This window comes from Gallinula chloropus (genome assembly GCF_964237585.1).
Source record: "Gallinula chloropus genome assembly, chromosome: 2".
Classification (NCBI taxonomy): Eukaryota; Metazoa; Chordata; class Aves; order Gruiformes; family Rallidae; genus Gallinula; species Gallinula chloropus.
This window is the reverse complement of record NC_140086.1, coordinates 21103113-21122025: the sequence shown is the minus strand read 5'-3', so window position 1 is coordinate 21122025 and position 18913 is coordinate 21103113.

The window sequence follows — 18913 nt, the reverse complement described above, 5'->3', positions numbered from 1 at the left end:
TGGACAATATGACCTTGTGTTTTACTTACACAGGTGGTACTTAAATTATTTCAGTTGTTGTAATAGCTTCCAGTTATTTTAGAGAGTGTTATCATTACATAATACTAGGCAAAATACCTTAGAGGCAGTCAAGTGATTAATCACAGGTTGCCAAAACTTTGAGTGAAATGAATTTTCACTTTCAAATGTATCACACCTTAGCAACAGGAAACTACTCTTATAATACCTGGGGAGAAAAAAAAATTCTCCAGAGGTGTAGTCAAAGCATCAGAATATGGTCATTACCGTGCCCTTTAAACAAACAGGAGTAGCCCCTTTACATTCAGATTTGTTATTTTAGGTGACATTTAGGTGCCTAAGACAGTCATAGTCAATGAAAAACATCCTGTCTTTCTCTAAATGCATTGCTTCCAGATAATACAACTGCTATTTATTATTTCAAACACATTTAGTAATTTTCTGCTTGCTTGTAAAATGCTATTATTTGTCTATTAATGCAATCATCTTGTGCATCTCACTACCCTTTTAATGCTATAAGTATATAATAGTAGGGCTGTGTCTCTGCAATTTTACATACAGCACATTTTGAGTATTTCTTCTGTTTCTAGAAACTTATTTCCTTAAGAATATAAGTAAAAGCTATAAACTCGTTGCATGGTTGGTACCATGGTTTTAAGTCAGATTATTGTTTTTCTCAAAGCTCAAGGATGCATATTAATGTTCTGATATTGAAAATCAATTATCTCAAAAAAGAACTGTATTAATCATAGAGTCACAAAATCACAGAATCACAGAATGATGTATGTTAGAGTAGCATACATGAAGTATATTAGAGTAACAGTAATAAACCAATGGTATAATTAGTACCTCCTTCTTTGCATAGTGTTTAGAAATATGGTCAGAAGAACCACAGGCAGAAAAAGAGGAAGGAGATCATAAGACTAAGGAGGACATGGAAAATAAAAAGGCCCAACTTTGTTCTGACAAGACAAAGTCTGATGTGTAAACTTCTAAGTGATCTGTCTTAGTCAGAAGACTGACGGGTTACCCTGCACAGTCCTGGCATGCCCATACATATGGCCAACACATAATGAGTCTAACTAGACTGTGTACTTACGTCACACCACCTACTCTATAGGCATTTTCCCTATGTATATTTATATCACGTTTAACAGGGTAACTCCATTGCACACTCTACACAGATTAAGAGCCTGAGAAGAAATAACTACCAAGTATCCTGCAGTATTCATGGTTTTCTGCTGTGAGGTGCTGCTAATACTGAAATTTGGTGTGTAGGCAGCACCTCTAGGCTATGCTGCCCCTTGGTTGCAAGTAGTTGGGGATAAGAAGATTGTGCAGAAACAGCACTGCATGTTGCATCGTTTGGATATCCTCCAGGAAGCACCAGCATTAGCCTGGACTGTGGCCAGGACACTGGACTGTCTGGTCGATGTGTCCCTGTGCTGCTCACCTGCGTAGTCCAATAGAGGATGCAGAAAAATGGCTTCTCCTCTGGAAGGAGAAAGAAAAAAATACCTTTGGATTACTGGAGGATTGTATTGAATAAATAGTATTCTTTTGATTTTGGGTCAATTTAGTAACTACTTAACTTTCTAAAAAAGATAATGTCACTGACCTTTCCTTTTTAATATATGAGCCCCATGACCATGTCTGAGCTTCATAACATTTAATTGCACTAGGGACCTCATTATTATATTATATTTCAACATTGGTGGACTCGGGCATTAACTCAAGAATGTGACTTTTCAAGTCATAAGATCTGTGAGAACAACATCTTCACCTTGGGAATGGAAAAAATATAGAGAGTAGAAGAAGAATCAATTTTGAATTGTTATTGTTTTTTTAAAAGTCTATCACTTTTCTGAGTTTATATCCTACAAACTAATGTGGATTATAGCAAGTTTATTTTATCTTGTCACTTTCAATAAAATGCTTCTTATATATTCTTTAAAGACACTAACACAATGAATTTTTTCTTCTTATCAATGTAGATGAGATAGCTTTCTTCATAAGTACCAAATATATTTCTTCTAAAAATGTAGGGAAACAGACTGCATTTAGAAACGGCTTTGGTTCTGCACAGACGAGGTGAGGAAATAGCAAGGGATCAGGTTTGTCTCTGTTGCAGACTTTTTCCATTTAATTATTTGCATGAATATAATTTAGTGTTCTGCATATTGTTAAAATAGTTGTGATAGCTGGCAATCAGTTGTTATTCTTCCCATTAGCAAAAGTGCTAAGCAACAGGACAGAAAACACACTAACATTTAGAAGTGATAGGTCAAATTGCTGAAGAATAATCTTTAGAACTGTAGATATATCAAGAATGGAAGCAAAGAACATAAAAATTTTTGGTGATTTCTTTTTTTTTGCTTTTTTTCTTTTATTTTTTTAATTCAGAAGAGGTAACCTGAGAGCTTCTCATTAAAAGCTATCAAAATCTGGGCTTTCCATATAACCTTGCAATGATGTCTCTAAAAAAAAAACCACCCCACATTCCTTTTATTCATTCCTCAACTGCAAATGAATAAGACTGTTTATCCCAGAAAACACAGCATGTACAATTCTGTTGTCATCCTGTTTCTCCCCCTCCAGGCTGCTTCCCTCATTTTTCTTGAGTGCATTTCTGAAGAGTATACTATATTTGCAAAATCCTTATTTATTCAGTTAGCATTAGGTACTGCCTAAGATTGTTGATAATTCTTACAGTGTTTACTGTCTGATTTCCTGCTCCATTGCACATGAGAAGCAGCACTAACTTTTAAATCAATGAGCCAGCACAGATGATGCGATCTCTTCGGTATTAAAGTGTTGTTTAAAATTTATTCCCAGAGGAAATACTACAAGTAACTTTTTTTCCTTGTGCTTTGAATGTTCTTTAATAATGTGGCCAATGCTGAATATACAAAATTTTGCAGAGATTAGTTTATCTTTATGTACTGCAAAGCTTTTCAAGGTAGTATGCAATTTGTCCATTTAATGCTTCAAATTGTAGGATATGGATCACATTAACATGAAAGAATAATTTGCTATTAAAATGAGTGCAATTACAAAGGAATTTGAGCATTAAATTTTAACTGTACACAGTTTTGTTCCAGAATCTAGTAGATACCAGCACTCAAAGTTTCTATGATGTTCTAATACATTTTTTCTTCATTTCCATCCCAGACTTCTGAAAAAAAAAGAAGCTAATAAGATTTGCTAGACTTAATTTCAGCTTCAGTGTTTGTTTTGAGAAATATATCCTGCCATGAGATAATTGGATATATTTTTAAATAACCTAATTAAGAAAAAAAATCTTTTCTAAATAATGTTCAGTGTGTAGGTCCCCAAACTTGATTAAGGAAGAGACAGAGGAACCCATTCAATGCCTCCCATCTATCACTGCTTTGCACCTGCCATCGGCAGGCGCAGTAGCATGCAGGCAGCTGTCAGGAAGGGGCTCTCTCATATTTCAAACAGCAGGAATCTTCTGGCATTTGGCCATGGACTCACCTTTGTAATGACTGAAAATCCACATGTGGTCCTACTGCCAAGATGTCTCTGCCCATCCCTTTCACTCCAGAGTAGGGGAAGATTGAGAAGCCTTTTTGTACTTCCTAGCTAACAGCTGCTGAATGGAAAAAACCAGACAGGCATTCGGTATTGTACAGACATCCGGAAGAAAAACCCTGGTGATGCTAGATAATGGAAATTGAATTGAGCTGAGAAAAATACTGGAAAATCTAGTTGACGTTATACAGATACTTTTCCAAAATAGAAAATGCTATGCAGAACGTCTTCTTTGTTAAATACAAATTTGCTGCTTGTATAAGAACATCCGCAAGGAGTTTACTTCAGGCAGGAAGCAGCTCACTTGCTGAACTGATCCTTGACACCATGTTCGTCTGTTAGGAAATATTGTGCTTGGCACTTCTACAGACCTGGGAAAGTACACATTTCATCAAACACTGAAAAATCCTCAACTGAGACTGAAGTCTCAGATTCTTCCCTTTGCGCCTGAGAACTCTATACAATTTGCCTCTCAAATAAGATATTTCAAGTCAGGAAAATTTAAAGCAATTATAACAATTACGTATGTCACCAGACTCTGCCTGACAAATGAGTATGACTGCAATGACCTCCTCAGAGTTTCTCCCGGATACTATCTTTCTCACCACCAGTACCATTAATCAAAGATGTGACGCACGTATCTCTGTATAAAACTGGAAATGAGTCAGCCGCTATAGATATATGTGACTCCTTGCAGATGCTCAGGCACCACTGAGTCGTGACTTGAGCAACCAACTGCTTCAAAGCTGCATGTTATTTGAAGTATTCTTTCATAGAAAAAAAAAATCAGCAGGAACCTTGTTCCTAGTTTAGTTCTATTACATAACAAGATGTGTCGGGTGCCACATATTGCTGCGCATAGATATTACAAGGATGAAAATATGGATGTGATTTTTCTCTTCCTTCTCCTGCTATTTGCAGCTGAGAGAATCATACATGTACATTTAAAATGCCTCTGACCATAAGAATTACAAGGTTTCATTAAAAAGTAAATAACTCTTACTGTGATAAGTTTTTCTTTCTATCTTGCAATGTGTACAATAAAAGCAAATACATTGTTAATAAAGAAATTGAATAATGAGACATTATAATTGTAGGAAAATGCTTCACTCACTGGTCAGAAATTTTAATACACAAGGGGTTATTAAATGTTAAAAGGTGATGCTTGACCAGTAGACTTTACCCATCTAAAAGTGATGTTTCCAGTCAAGGTGTGCATTCAAGATCTCTCCATAATCAAAGGCAAGACGTCCTACAGAAACTCACTTACGACCCAGACACACATTATATCTATTTTAAAATTAATTGAAATGCCCTTGTATTTGCCTCTCTCTGTCAATTAACTTTAACTATGTAGACTAGAAACTTCATTTTTGGATAGCTAAAATTAGTTGCCATGAACCCCACCTTAGAAACTATGGAATATGCAGCCAATGATACCCTAAAAAGGGTGGTTTCCTCATTCCAATTAGTCTTAGTAAGATGATCTTCATTAGATATTTACTGTCATTGCTTTAATGTAAAAAACCTTAGAGAGGTAGCAAAACCATGGGCTTAAGACGCCTGCTGGCAAATGTTGGTTTTTTGTATTCAGTGGACAGACATTTCCCAGTTTAGTGTAGCACTGCATTAAACATCAAATATTTATTTCTGCTCACAAAAAAAAACAAAAACAAAAAACCAACCCACAACAGAAATGCTGTTCTTTCCACATCTTTCAAGCAGATATCAGTTGGCAAAGATAGTAAATGTCCATGTATCATTATTTTAGACTGACGGGAACCACAGCTCATCAGGGCTCAGTGAGGACATATGATGTCTACTGCAGTGACTGAAAATAACGATTCTTCTTTCTCATTATATTCTCCTGCAAATAGGTTGTACAAATCTGTATGTGCTTTTAGTCAGCTCTCTGATTTTGCCACCTGTGCTTATATGAAACCAAACGAAGTTGGGAAGATCAGCTGAAGAACAATATTTAAGACTGTGGCTAGCTTAACTATTGTTAAGACATAATAATAGCATCTTAATTTAGAGCTTGTTCACCTATGCTATTTGAGTCAGTGCTTTACCAATGCTGCAGAAATATCACTGTTGGGATTAATGAAAAACTAATCAGTTCTTTTATATCTTGATGGAAAAACTATGCTTTAACAAACTTACTGACTGTCCTCAAAATAACTAACTACTTAGCAAAATCTGATTCCCTGGGAAGTAATTAAACCATTTGTTCTAACCACAGACCAAAGCAATGCAGCAATGTGTGTGTGAGTGGGGGCAGGGGTTGTAAGAAAAAGGAAAGTGAATGGAAAAGGTATACTGGTGCATAATAGAAGGTTTTTCAGAGTTCTGAAACACAAAAAAACCTGACAGAGGTTTTTTCTCTCTAACCAAAGAGAGACTATAACTACATCTAACTGAACTAATATTCTGATTCTCTTTCATTTTAGATTACTGACAAAATTTAGGTATAAAACCTTATTTTCACCAGTGGATTATTTCCTAACAACAGAGGGGAAAAATCCATTCCCACTTTCCTAAATCTCACTGAACAGCTAGTAAACATGAGACACTGTTATTTTATCTAAGAGTGCATCCAAGTATAATGTAAGTTTGTGGTTTCTAATCCATATCCATGGTATACTTGTCCCCAGACCTCTAGGTCCTGCACACTGCCATGAAGTCCATTTCAGCATTACTGTGTAACTGTAAGGTAAAGGAAAGGACTTGTAAACCAGCAGGTGGCTTTCCATTCTTTCACCTTCTGTGGTTATCTCATTATCATAGAATCATAGGGGTTAGAAGGGACCTTGAGAGATCATCGGGTCCAACCCCCCTGCCAAAGCAGCTCCCCAGCTCATATTGCACAGATAGGTGTCCAGACGAGTCTTGAATATCTCCAGAGAAGGAGACTCCACCACCTCCCTGGGCAGCCTGTCCCAGGGCTCTGTCACCCTCACTGTGAAAAAGTTCTTCCCCATGTTGGTGCGGAACTTCCTGTGCTCCAACTTGCAGCCATTGCCCCTTGTCCTGTCCCCACAGACCATTGAAAAGGGGCTGGCCGTTTCCCTTTGAATCCCATACTTAAGATATTTATAAACATTAATAAGGTCCCCCCCTTAGTCTGGAGCAAAGAAGATACCAAGTTCTGGTTGAAAAACAGTTGGCAAAGGATGATGGCTCAAGTTTTGTGGGTGAGCAGAAGAAAAAAGGAATTGGTTTTCCTAACCATGGTGATACCATTGATAATTAAATATGTCCATACACAGTCAACTCAACCTGCATTTATACATCTTCCAAGATTTCTCAATGAAAAAAATGAGAAACATTACAACTATTCCAAACATATCAAATCTTTCATAAGTTTTTTACGATGGCTAAACATAAAATATTAAACAAAATACACACTTATTCTAAGCCTTTAGCATCGTTACACTAGGTTCAGGATCTTTAAAAGGTCAACTAAAGCACAGATAAAAGTCAGAGCTAAAAAATCTTACCTGTCTAAACAAAACCTTGTAATGAAGGAGTAAATTTATCCCTAAAAAATGGTTAGAAATACTATTATTAAAAGCAATAAATGTTTTAACATATACTTCTTTTCTACAGGAAAACACTCAGTTACACACAAGAATTATATTCCATATATGAATGATATAAAATAGACTATAAAAGTGAGTGAATTGCTCTTGGTTTAAACAGCCTTTCCAAGGACTATAATCAAAGCTGTAATTTTTCCATGTCATCGCCATGATATAAACAAAGAAATTACAACTATTTTTTAATTTCAGTTAGTATACCAAGAATCCTGATACTCTAAAAACCATCAGATTGAGTAGTCAATATTTTGATCATTTTCCTAGTTATAACCACAGTAAAAAAGGGGACAGTCTACCTTTCAAAGAAGGAGCAGTACCAGTTTCACCTACACATAGAGAAATAAAGCCCATTTCCAGTAAATGCAAGGTGATGTCACTGATCCAAATGAAACACAGAATAGGATTACCTCAAGTAATTTTAGACATGTATCTTAGTCACATGATGTTTTTTACAGGCCATGTGGGAAATTGAAATCTACAGTTTATTTAGGTACTTTAGGTACATTTACCTACTTCATGTACATATTCTAAGAGAAGATCAATTACATATTATTAGCATATATATTTATATACTCCACTGACTATGAAAGGAGCACATCGCAACTCTTCATATAGGATTATCTACTTTACACATATCTGTATTACATCAAAAATCCACCAAGACATTCATGTCTTAGCCCCAAAAGGAAAGTCTGGTTTTTCATCATATCATCACTAATGAGGTGTAAACATGTGTACAATCACAGCACTCAGAGTAAAGAGAGTCGCACCAAAGGGTGCATTTTCACAACAAACAGAAGTATCAGTGCTATTAGACAAGCTAATGAGTATAGTGCTTATGAAATACTCCACAGAGCTCTGGTCCAGAAAGATGAATCCCACTGAAGCAGAGGACAGGTATGACTGAGGAAGGTAAGAATCTGCATAAGGAGGTTATGATAGACAGTCTCAAATAGTTTAACAATTTCAAGGTAGCCTAGACTATCCTGTTACCTAAGAGACAATGTTGACATAGAAAGAATAAATTCAATTAGGATGAAAATGTTAGGAAGACTCACTAACCACTTTTATTTTTGAACAAGACTTACCATAGCGGTAGCTGTTGGGAGTTAACAATGTCACCTATTTTGAATTGGAGCTAGGTACAGTTATGGAAAACAATCCATGAAGCAGTTGTTTGAAGTAGCAGGGCACTTGACCTAATGACCCTGCTAATCTATGTTCCTCTTACGTATTTTGAAAACATCAAACTTTTGCTTACTTCCATGTATAATTAGGTATTCTGTATTTTGAAAAGGTAAATAAAGATAGCTACCTTGTTCTGTGCAGTCAAGTCCTTTATTTTCAGGCATAAAATTCCACAGACTTGAGACCCAAACTGAGACAGCACACTGTTAATAAAATATATTACATATCTAATACTTTGTTTTAATAACTGCATCTGGAAGTCAGGCTGCTTTCCCTGCTCTCATTTTTATCTTTTAAAAATTATTATTATTATTGCCAAGTATTAAATAAAAAAAAATCTAGAATTAACTTTATTTAAAAATTATTATTTCTGAAAACTCTTGATATTTTCTCATCTGTTCTCATGCAAAACCAACAGGAACTTCAGGGATTTTCTTATCTTTCAAGTACATGAAAATGTCCCTATTTCCCAGCATGACTCTCTTTCTTGTCCTTAAGTCTTGTTTTCCTCTGTTCAATGGGACACTAATTCTATATGAATATTATTCCTTAAATTGAATGGGAATCATATTCGTAAGATATTGGAATAATCCACCTCATGGTTAACGCAAAAATATTTGCAGATTCCTAAGCTTTAGGTCTAACATAATTCAAGTTTATTACTAAAGTGTCAAAACAAGAGCAAATGAACTTTGAGGTAGCCACCTCTAAATAAAAATGCAATTCCTTATTCCTTCATCTTATATTAGCTACATCCCATACTATTAACAATTGGATCTTTTTATTATTTTTTATATTTTCCAGGAGGAAAGAGCATTTTTCCAAGAGGCATCCTACCAACAAATTTACCTAAGGTATTTGCTGTCATTTTCCTGTATGGCATGGTGCCTGGAAGTCTAGCCAGTGTAAACTAACAAAACCAAATCTATACACACAATAATCCTTGTTCAATAACAGAGCTATTTTGTTTGGGTTCTTGTCCTCCTGTACAAGACAGTACAATTTGGTCCACTGTTTGTGAGGTATTTTGAGCTCTAGTGCCAGCTGCTGCAGTAGATGCACTGTTTGGATTTGGCAAAATCACTGTCTTTCCACTTTCCTCTTCATTCACATTAAAAATGTGGGCCCCATTGGGTGTCTTAAATTAATGAAGAAAACAGCGGAGAAGTGAGCCCAGGGCAGTGGTGAGGTTTGTAGCTAACCGAAGTGAAATGTAACGAGGACCCCATTTGTTCTCTTCCTACCCTTCGTCTCTGTCAGGGAATTACAGTATTTCTGGAGGTGACAACTGAAAGCCCTGTAAATGCAGGGGATTTTTTTTTTATTTTTGGCAAGGGTAAAGTACATAATTTGCATTGCTTTATAGACAATTCCTTAAATTAAAAGCCTAACTATGCTGCACTTCTTTTATCTGAATGGCATATGTTCTGAAGATGTTCATCTACTCTAGAGAAATAGATCCAAATTTGGGGGAAATAAAGTTTTAAAATTAGATTTATGTAATTAAACTGCACAAAACACAATCCAGAGGAATGGTGATATGTATTTTAACATCAAAGATTTGCAGATATTTTCCATTGACCTTCTCTTTAATGACTTTGTCCTTTGGTAATAAAGTTAGCAGGAACTTCTTATTGCGGGATATTTGTACAAGATTAAAAAGATCCCCAGGATCTTACACACTGTCAGGAGTAAATTAATATTCTCTTCCCCTTCCTGCAACTGAAGCATAGAAACTGAGTTAGACATTAGCCTGTAGCATTTTGTCTTTAAGTAATAGCCTTTAAATGGAATTAGTATGCTTCAGGAATGCTTCAGGAGGCCTTCCTTCAAAATTTTAATGAAACTGAGAAAAATATAGGTGATGTGGACACTATGCATGCTATGTCTGTTTGTAAATGTGGATCTCTGGCTTGCTTTCACCTTTTATACACACAAGCAACACTATCTCACCCACTGCACCCCACACGATGCATATATGAATATCATGTATAGTAATGAGAAAAGATAGAATGTTAAAATAGACTAAAATACATTATTGAGAAAAGAAAATTATGGAGGATTTTCATTTAATTTCTTTGCTGTATCTTTAAAACTCTACATTACAAACGGGGAATACGTTTATCTTGGTTGTAAACAGTAGTGCCAGGCTGCTAGCTAACACTGCCTAACTTTCTTGGGTTCTAAAACTTTTAGACATTTGTCTCATATGCATTTCTTCCTTAAAACTTTTCAGTCATACATTATAGGTTAAGCAGTTGTTGGGGCTTGTGTGAATAGTTGTAGTGAGGAATGGGAATTGTCCATCCATTAGCAGCCACCAGGACCAATCTTTGGTATAGTACCCTTGAAGCCAGAGAACTTCTAAGTAGGAAAAAAGCTGCAAGAGATCCAGGAGACTCCAGAAGTCTATAGATGACAACTTTCTGGTTAATACATTGGACAGACCAACGAGAGGTGATGCATTGCTGGACCTGGTGCTCACCAGTGTGGGGGAGATCATTAAAGGTGTTAAGGTTGGAGACAGCCTGGGCTGCAGTGACCATGCCCTAGTTGAGTTTGTAATCTCAAGGAATGTGGGCCTGGCAAAGACCTTCAGGACCCTGAACTTTAGGAGAGCAAACTTTAGGCTGTTTAAGGACTTGTTGGCCAAGATCTCCTGGGAGGTAGTCCTTAGAGATAGAAATATTGAGGAAAGTTGGCTACTCTTTAAGGATGCCTTTCTGAGAGCTCAAGAGCTCTCTGTCCCTCTGAATAAGAAAGTGGGCAGGAGGGGCAGGAGGCCAGCATGGTTAGGCAAGGACTTGCTGGTCAAACTGAGGGAAAAGAAAGGCAAATACAAGCTCTGGAAACAAGGGTGTGTTGCCTGGAAAGAATACAGGGATGCTGTTTGGACTTGCAGAGACGGGATCAGGAATGCCAAGGCACAGATGGAACTGAACTTGGCAAGGGCTGTTAAAAACAACAAGAAGGGATTTTACAGGTACATTGGCCAGAAGAGACATGCCAAAGAGTACGTACCCCCCTTGGCAAATGAGAAAGTAGAACTGGCTGCAACTGATGTGGAGAAGGCTGAGGTACTGAATGAGTTCTTTGCCTCAGTCTTCTCTGGCAGCCAGGATTCTCATAATTCTCAAGTCCCAGAACCTTGCATCCCTGGACCTCTAGGTGGGAACTGGGGGAGTAAATCCCCCCCACTGTAAGGGCAGAGCAAGTCCGAGACCGCCTCATGAGACTGAATGTCTGCAAGTCTATAGGGCCGGATGGCATGCATCCCAGGGTCCTGAAGGAGCTGCTGATGTGGTTGCCGAGCTGCTCTCCATCATATTTGAAAAGTCGTGGCTGTCAGGAGAGGACGCCGGGGACTGGAGAAAAGGTCATGTCACTCCCATTTATAAGAAAGGGAGCAAGGAAGACCCAGGGAATTACAGGCCGGTGAGCCTCACCTCTGTGCCTGGGAAGATCATGGAACAGATCCTCCTGGATGACATGTTGGAGCACATGAGAGATGAGCACGTGATCCAGGACAGCCATCACGGCTTCACCAAGGGAAGGTCGTGCCTCACCAATCTGGTGACCTTCTATGATGGAGTGACAGCATCGGTAGATAAAGGGAAGGTGACCGATGTCATCCACCTGGACTTGTGCAAGGCCTTTGACACAGTCCCCCACCACATCGTTATATCTAAATTGGGGAGATGTGGATTTGATGGGTGGACCATCCAGTGGAAACTGGTTGACAGAAGATAGACAAAGGGTGGTGGTCAATGGGTCTATGTCCAGGTGGAGGCCGGTGACAAGCGGGGTCCCCCAGGGGTCTGTCTTGGGACCGGTGCTCTTTAACATCTTTATCAATGACATCGATGATGGAACTGAGTGCACCCTCAGCAAGTTTGCAGATGACACCAAGCTGAGTGGTGTAGTTGACACAACAGAAGGAAAGAAAGCCATCCATAGGGTTCTTGACAGGCTGGAAAGGTGGGCCTGGGTGTACCTAATGAGGTTCAACACTGTGAAATGTAAGGTCTTTCACTTGGGCCAGAAGAATCCCAGACATAGATACAGACCAGGAGAAGAGCTCCTTGGGAGTAGCCCTGCTGAGAAGGGCCTGGGTGTCATGATGGATGAGAAACTTAACATGAGCCAGCAGTGTGCTCTTGCAGCTCGCAAGGCCAATGGTATCCTGGGCTCCATCAGAAGAGGGGTGGCCAGCAGGGACAGGGAGGTGATTGTCCCTCTCTACTCTGCCCTCGTGAGGCCCCATCTGGAGTACTGTGTCCAGATCTGGGGCCCCCAGTACAAGAAGGATGTAGAACTGTTGGAGAGGGTTCAGAGGAGGGCCACAAGGATGATTAGAGGGCTGAAGCACCTGCCCTATGATGAGAGGCTGGGGGAGCTGGGCTTGTTCAGCCTGGAGAAGAGAAGGCTGCAGGGGGACCTTATTGCAGCCTTGCAGTACCTGAAGGAAGCATATAAACAGGAGGGGAATCAACTAGTTAAAAGTGTAGACAATGGCAGGACAAGGGGGAATGGATTAAAACTAAAGGAAGGAAGGTTTAGATTAGATTTTTGGGGGAAGTTCTTTACTGAGAGTGGTATGGTGCTGGAACAGGCTGCCCAGAGAGGTGGTGGATGCCCCATCCCTGGAGGTGTTCAGGGCCAGGTTAGATGGGGCCCTGGGAAGCCTTGTGTAGATCCAGGCCTGGAGATTGGTGTCCCTGCCTGTGGCAGGGGGGTTGGAGCTCTATGATGCTTGGGGTCCCTTCCAACCCATGCCATTCCATGATTCTATGATTCTATGAAATGTGTGGGGTTGGGGTGGTGACACTGCTAAGCGGAGATCTTTGGTGTGCATGTTGCCAGAGCTTGTCCTTGTCACCCACCTAGGCATAGTCTGAGCAAAAGCATCGTGTACATCCAGTACACCACCAGCCTAGAAAGCAAAAACATTTTGTTGTGGTGAGTCCTTGGATTAGGACCCTGGAAACTTGGATTCTGTTTGTGTTTTTATGCAGTAGCGGACATGCCTATATCACAATGAACAAATGAGGGGGCTGTAGCTAGTTTTATCTCTTATTTCTGTTATTTCTGAACTTCTTAGTATATAAATTGGAAACTGTAGCATTGTTTAAACATAGTTCTATACAATACATCCCATTGTTTAAAGGAGATATATGGGGTTTTTTCCTTGGCTTTATTTATGAGTCCTATTTTCTATCACTAATTCATGAGGTTTAAATTTTCCATCTAGCTAATGGCAGGTGAGTAAATATAAAAAAATGGTTAATAATCTTGTGGTGAGTTCAAATGTATCTGTCTGAATTATGTGAAATTACATAGATTATACATTATATTAGTTTCAAGAACTGCTGCTGTAAATTGCCTCTACCTCCCAACCAACACACACAATGGCGTTTACAAAAATAGACCTGATGTTTGTCCTGAGGAACATTTATTATTGACTGGCATTTTTTTTCCACATCTATGAAAGTCTAACAGAAATAAAAAGTGAAAACTACTGCCTTCTACAGTCCACAAGAGTCTTTTGGTTGCATTCAACAGAAACAAAAAAAAAAAAACAACCTTTCCTTGTGGTCCTACTTCCTAGGACTGCGAAGAACCTCTAGATTAAGCCACATGTGAATGAGCCATTCCTTGTTCTACAATCAGCAGGCTTTATTTTGAGCAGTTTGCTGGTTGATCTTACCACTCATAACATTGCAAAGGGAAGATTGTTATTTAACTGCAATAAGCTGATTGTGATATAATCATGAAAGAAGACAGCAGAAACCTTTCAAATAGAAGATGTCATTGACTACTAGACCTCGCTTTTATTCTAAGACATTAGATAAGCAATACCAAATTCTAAGAAAGATGTTTAATATTAAATACTACACAACCTTGGGAAATGCAGCTCATATTGAGACCACTGCTGTTTTCATTAACAAGATACATCAACAGCCTTTTTTTTTTTAAAAAGACCTGCAGTGAGCTGACAGTGCATTAGAAGTACTGCAATGATTTATGGTGAGATTTGCTAAAGATATTCTAACTTAATACTCTTTTAAAATGTTTTAAAATATTTAAGAGTTTGCTCATATTATTGTTTAGTTTTTAAAAACGTGGGAAGGCACAGTACTGTGGCTAACACAGACTGCAACTTGGGGACTGAGCTGAACTTGAATGTTAGTTACTCTCTGTGTTGGGTTCTTCATCTGGAAGCATGGCTGGCAGCACTGCCTTTCTCTAACCCTTTTCTTCTTATATCCATTTTAACTGTAAGTTCTCGTGAGCATAAATAGTTTCTTGCTGTGTATGTGAAAACTATTTGGGTTGTAATAAAGCTCTGATCTTGACTGGTTCCACTGACACTAAGATGTCACTAGAAGCATAATAATCTTGCTATTATTTGTCTGAGTTTGTTATTTATATCATACTCAGTGATTGTGTCTAATCAGTGTTACCTGCAACACCCTGACACCTTCCTGGAGGTCTTTCTATAGGTATTGGTGGAAACTTTCTCAATTTGCCAGGTCTCACAGACTACTGACACGGGATTTAGGCTGTAATGAGAGGACGTAGAGCCAGCATTGCATGAACTGCATATACCAGAGCAGTATAACCATCTAGCAATTTTTGCCCAGGTTAATTTTTACTCTTCTGTGTGTCTGTCTTGCTTCTAGTACTTGAATTAGCTTCTCTGTGTTTGCTGCAGAGCCTGAATAGTCAGATTTTCTTCTGAATTGAGTCCCTGAAAAGTCAGGGATTATTGCAAGCAATTCTGAGCCAAGATGAGGATAGAAATAAGAGAACGCTCATAAGGATTCACAGTTCAGAAGTGATTCCACAAGGACAACTGAAGCAAAGTTTTATTATTTGAAAATAGCTCTGGGGATGTTAAAGTATTAGACATAAGATGGTTTGACCTTAGTGCAGTGAAAGTCTTACATGCAATTTTAAGGAACAAGAACTTTTCAAGAAATGCGGTCTGACTGAAGGCATGCTCTCCCAAGAATTCATACCACATTAGCCTGTGGAATGCAGCACATTTCAGCTGAGATAATAGCACTTAGGTTTTCAGAATGTTTCTCACATAGACTCTGAGTCAAAGGTCCTTTGAAGTCAATGATATTTTCCTTTTTTTAAAGTATGAATTATTCAGTCAGAACTGAAATTATAAGCAGACTTAAGTGAAATAGTAGATGCAGATTGACATGAAATCTACAGTTCCCAACTTTGGTAGAACTCAAAGCCCTTAATTCTAATTTCATGTTGCTCCTTGCTGAATAATAACAATTTCAAGCATGGTATTTGTAGAGTTTAAGACTGGAAACTCTTGATCTGAAATAGAAGCTTCTATTGTGTGAGCTGATAATTCAGAATTTCTGCAACATTGTCACAGACAAATGCAATCTATTAAATTACCCAAGTCACTAGAGGCAGACGTATGCCCTACGTGTCAAGGGCGTGTTTGCAGGTAGAAAAACAAGCAAACAGAGGTCTATACCTACCCAAATGAATCCTTCCTTGCTCATCTCACTAGGTTGTGGCTGCATCTAGTATGGTATAGGTCACAAGCAGTGTGTCTGTATTAATTATTTGATGTCCTTCAGGCATTCCTTTGGTGGACAAAGTTCAGCACGGGTGTGCTCAAAGCATGTTCCTTTTTCATGGGTCCAAGGTTGAAATTTCACCCTGTGGAGAAATAAATATCACAGCAGGAACATTCAAGTGAATCTTCAGTGTGTGTTGGCAAGTGATAGGACAAGAAGAAATTGATCCTGTGCAATCTTTTCTAGGTGATACTGCTTTATCCAAGTTCCTTCCAACGCCGACTTTTCTGTGATTCTGTGAAATCACCTCAAGTTCACCAGAGGAGGTTCTCTGGTGGCAGCTGAGCACCACACAGTTGCTTGCTCAATCCTCCTCCACCACAACAAGGGGATGGGGAAGAGAATGGGGAAAAAAGCAGGCTTGTGGGTTGAGAATAAAAGATGATGGTGATGATGGCGACGATGATAATGATGATAACAACCACCACAATAACAACACAAGTGATGTACAAATACAATTGCTCATCGCATGTGAAAGGAAAATAGAACAATCCAACACCAGTTTTATCCCTGAGAGGTGAATCTGCCACCCAGCCATCCTCTGCACTTCATATATGTATATATATGTATATATCTATATGTATATATAGATATATACACATACACAGGGAGCATGATGTTCTGTGGCAGGGAATATGACTTTGGCAGGTTTCGGTCATCTGTCCTGGATGTGCTCTCTCAGCTGCATCTACACCTGGCAAGGTGTGGGAAACTGAAAAATCCTTGAATTAGTGTAGGCATACAACTACCCAGCAACAACTAAAAAAATCAGTGTGTTATCAACTTTATTCTCATACTAAATCGAATCCTCAGCACTACACCAGCTACAAGAAAAAATAATCCTATCTCAGCTTAAACCAGGACAGACTGGATATTGGGATAAATTTCTTCTCCGAAAGGGCTGTCAAGGACTGCAAGAGGCTGCTGGGGGAAGTGGTCGAGTCACCATCTGGTATGTAAATATGTGTAGGTGTGATGCTCAGGGATGTGGTTTGGTGTTGGATTTGACAGGTCTAGGTTAACGGTTGAACCAACTAAAACAATTCTGTGATTTGATGATTCAGATCATAGAGAAGAATTTTCTGTCTCCTTCCTACCTCAGTAAGATGTTCTTCTTAAGCGTAAGAGTGCACATTTTTTTCTCTATTTTCAGTTTTCTAGCTATACCTGATTCCCTAATTAGCTTAACTTTATGTATGATGTGGAAGTCCAGAGAGGAGCTACCAATTGGAATCATTAACATTATTTTAGAAGCTTTTTCACAAGGGAAAAAAAAGGAGTAAGAGAAAACCCTGACTTTGGTTCAAAGCATGGACGATGTATTAAAGGGTTAAGGAATTATTTAGAGTAGCTGCAGAACACTAGACTGAAAGAAATGTAAAAAAAATCTTACATATTTGTAAAAAGTAAAACTTGAAAGGAAATGTGAAAACTGTATAACAAAGACCCTGCTTTTGCAGCATTCACAATGTAAGTAGAAACAATTTTTCTTTGCAGGAACCTAAGATTTTAAATAAAAAGCTGACTAAATCTACTAGTAAAATAAAAAGTTTTCAGAAAATGTTTTCTCGCAAAAGAGTGACTGCTGATGAAAAAGGTATGGGATATTTTAAAGTGAGGGAAGGTTTTTGTTTTAATAATTAAATTTATTTTCTTCCACATTTCATAAACAAACCCACAGGCATTTTTGTGACTTTTATGGATCACCACTTTCATGTTGTGGAAAACAACATCCTCTTCCATATCTGGTATAGCTCTAGGTATTATCAGCTACAAAAATGTTATTTGTTCCTCTTTATCACATGTAAGACTTCCTATGGAGTATACCGAAGCTCTTCGAAGTGGCAGCAAAAAAATTCCTGTGGTAGGAAAACATGAACAAGATTTTATACCTTGCCAATACATCAGCATGTTATGACATTCTACTCTGATGGCAGGAACCATGCAAAGTCTCACTGTCATTACACTGACCTGAATACTTGCTTTGAAATGAATTACAGGAAATGCTCTATTCCTCTATTGTCTTATTTCTAACTCTTGGAGAATGGAGACTCTCTTAAGAGAACAGACATAAATTTGTTGCAGAAGTTTAATTTTCTTAAGTGATTTTTTAGGGTTTTTTTAGTGCTTCATGTTTTGGTAAGAGCAGAGCTCCAGAAAAGCAGAGGAGTGAATGCAGATCAAGCCACCATAAACCCTTATCTTAATTTGGAAGGAGCAGTGAGAGTAAAACCTTCGCTCCTTTGGTCTTCTTGAGGGAGGACTATAGATGAAATAGCTGCCAAGATCTCAACCTTCACAAACCCTAAATTACAAACTTCTGAAGCCAAGCAGCATTGGATGCTAGTCAACGGGCAATGTCCAGGTAGACAAATCAACCTCGTACTTGAAGACTCCTGGTTTCAGCTAGGATAGAGTTCATTTTCTTTCTAGCAGCTAGTGGAATGCCATGTTTGGGATTTAGGATAAGAACAATGTTGTTAACACGCTGATGGTTTTAGATGTTGATAAGCAGTCAAGAACATTTCAGTTTTTCATGCTGCCCTGCTAACGAGAAGGTGGGGGGCACCCAGGAAGATGGGAGGGGACACAGCTGAGACAGGTCCCCCAAAATGGCCAAAGAGGGCCAATTACACCGTGCTCAGCATAGAGGGGGATGGGGGGGGGGGGGGGGGGGATGGGAGGAATGCACGCCTCCAGGATTCATGGTTTTGGGGATGGTCCAGCTCCGGGACAGCTCTGAGCAGTATGGCCTGAGTTCTGCGATTTAGTGAGAAACTGCATTGTGCATCACAAGTTTTGTGTATTTTGCTATAAAGTCCTGTTTTTGTTATGTCTCCTTCTCTCTGCTGTCCCAATAAATCATTCCTATCCCACCCCACAAGGTTTGGCTTTTTTGGTTCTCACTTTCCTCCCTCCTCACTCCCCACCTCCCCTTAA